This window comes from Rousettus aegyptiacus, unplaced genomic scaffold (genome assembly GCF_014176215.1).
Source record: "Rousettus aegyptiacus isolate mRouAeg1 unplaced genomic scaffold, mRouAeg1.p scaffold_m13_p_3, whole genome shotgun sequence".
NCBI classification, from domain to species: Eukaryota; Metazoa; Chordata; class Mammalia; order Chiroptera; family Pteropodidae; genus Rousettus; species Rousettus aegyptiacus.
In genome coordinates this window covers 114631733-114634183 of record NW_023416306.1, presented here as the reverse complement: position 1 = coordinate 114634183, position 2451 = coordinate 114631733, and the positions used below count along the sequence as shown (strand labels likewise).

At 36.9% G+C, this 2451-nt stretch overlaps 1 long non-coding RNA gene across 1 annotated transcript; it reads left to right on the top strand.

Annotated features, from left to right (window-relative positions):
- The first annotated feature begins 499 nt into the window (after positions 1 to 499).
- Positions 500 to 2048, top strand: LOC107514472. The gene is made up of 2 exons (XR_001597789.1): positions 500 to 685; positions 1934 to 2048. It is a non-coding gene; the product is annotated as an uncharacterized LOC107514472 (long non-coding RNA).
- Positions 2049 to 2451: the final 403 nt, after the last annotated feature.

The window sequence follows — 2451 nt, the reverse complement described above, 5'->3', positions numbered from 1 at the left end:
TGCAAGCACTGCAGGCGTCTCTTACAACATATACCTGCACAATCTATAGTGATTGGGACACTCACCTCGCTGAACAAATCACATGAGCTTTTATGGACAGCCTTGCAAACTTTTTGGAATTATTACGGGCTCTATCACCCTCAATTAGTTCTCAAGAATCACAAATAATGGGAAAACTTGATCAAGCAGAACAAGTTTAATTACACAGGACTGAATGAATTGATGAGAATGGTAAAATTTTATGACTTTTTATTTGAAATATTGCTAATTTAAAAAATATTTTGTTTTCTAGATATAAGGATTTTTTTTCTTTCTCTTAAGCTAACTACGACTTAGAGCAATTTGGTACATTATACCTTTGTAAACAGAATTAAAACATTAATTTTTTTCTCTCTACTTAATCCCTCTAGAATTTGGAAACTCTCAATGAATATTTTTATTTTCATGGCAATATTTTTGTTTGCCTAAGTTCATTAAGAATCTGTTCTCTTTATAACAGGACACAATTGGAAACGGGTTTTATTACCAAGGCTTTGACTAGAATGTCACGTTTGAGAAAGAGGTGCATAGACTTAAATACAGCCAGAAAGCTTTAAGGAATTAAGATTGACTTTGGAAGCTAATTAAAGCCCTTTGGGAAAAGAGCCTGGTACCTTGCTTACACAGTTCACAGCAGATTTTCCAGGTAAGGTTGTTTCCTGAAAGATGTGTTGTGAGAGACGTCTGCAGTCCTGGCAGGATACCTGGTCTTGGAGCAACAAGGTCATCAGAAGCGGGTGTGGACTTGCATACAAGGTCACACTGCAGGCAGGGCACACACGTCTTACCTATTCTGGGACTTCTTGTCTAGGGACAAGGATAAGAAAAAGAAGAAATAGCTAATAACATGATGGTGGCCTTGGGGCTGAATTTGGGAGTTGGCTGTAGTTTGTAATTCTAACCTGATAGTAGTTAATAATAATAACAAAGCCAGCTTTGTGAGAGAGAGACTAAAAAGCCATGGAGACAGGGGTGGGGATGCTAGCATTGCCATTCATCTCCTCTCCCTTTTCCATGTTAGTTAATGCATTTCCAGACTCCGACTCTTCTTCCTAACCAATCTCTGCAACAGAGATGCAAATAAAGAGGCTCAAGATACATTGGGTACCTCGAGAAGGGAGAATTAACTCCAAATCTATAGGTATTGCAGGTAAAGTCTGATGGCAAGGACGTGGTTTGGCTTCTTGGCCTTGAAAGGCCTTTTAAAGTTCCGTCTGAAGATTCCTTATGAAAAATTTCAGCAAAGCAGATTTAAAAGAGCCTATGTGGTTAATTACTATTCTTGCTGGACTTTTACAAGTAATCAGGCTGAGTTTATTGAAACTAGACTTATTTTGCAAATAAATTAATCTAATTTGTCTATCTTTGGTTAAAATGGGGGCGATTTTAGAGAAGAAAATTGTTTCAAGAGAAGCCGTAATATACTTTTGTGGATATTAGATTCTAGTGCTGTTTATAGTCTTTTGCATTAAAAAAAAATATTTGTACCTATAAACCAGACTGGACCCTGAATTTTTCTAGTTTTATTAAGTATTTAGCTGCTTCTCTCTGAGTTAACATTTTTATTTTCCCATCCTTTGACTTTGAATCATTGAGGACTAAAACTGCCCTCTTCCAAAAGCTATGCAAGCTGAAGCTGGACAACTTGATGTAGACTTCAGAGAAATCCCAACAGCCTATCTACAGAAATCGTTGTACCTTTCAGAAAGATCACCAGGGCCATTCACACTGCAGACCAGGAGAGTCTATCAGACTGTCACTGTCTGCCTTCTTCCATCTTAAGATGATTTCAAGACAGACATCTAAAAATCTTAACTGCCTGCCTTCAGAACTCAGAAATCAAGATTATAGTCTGCTCCAATTATCAACCTTTGTTTTTCTTTTGTTTCCACAGAATGCCTCTTATTAAATACCTGATTGTTTGTATCATGGGATTCAATTTGGGAGTCCATATATGTGAGGTTCCCACACCCAGGTATATATTAAATTTGGTTATTTTGTCTTGCTAATCTGTGTCATGTCTATTTGATGATTAGAACTCCGAAAAGAACCCTGAGGGAAAGTTAGTTCCTCCCTGACAGTGCCAAGAGCCTTGAACTTTAAGGAAGTAGTTAATAGTGTCCTCAGCTGCTTAAAGACCAAAATGAAACTGAAAGTCTGATGGATTTACACATGGACAAGTAAGTCATTGATGACCTTAGCAAAGACAGTAGTGAGACAAGAAGCCAGATTACAAGAAGCCATTGGTGAATGAAGAAATCACAATAGAAGTTAGAAAATATTTTGAACAGAATGCTAAATAAATAAAATATGACACAACAAAACTTGTGGGATGCAGCTATCTGGCCCTTAGAGAGAAATTTATAGTTATCAATGCATATACTGTGTTAACGAAATTTGACAGAGTAAATT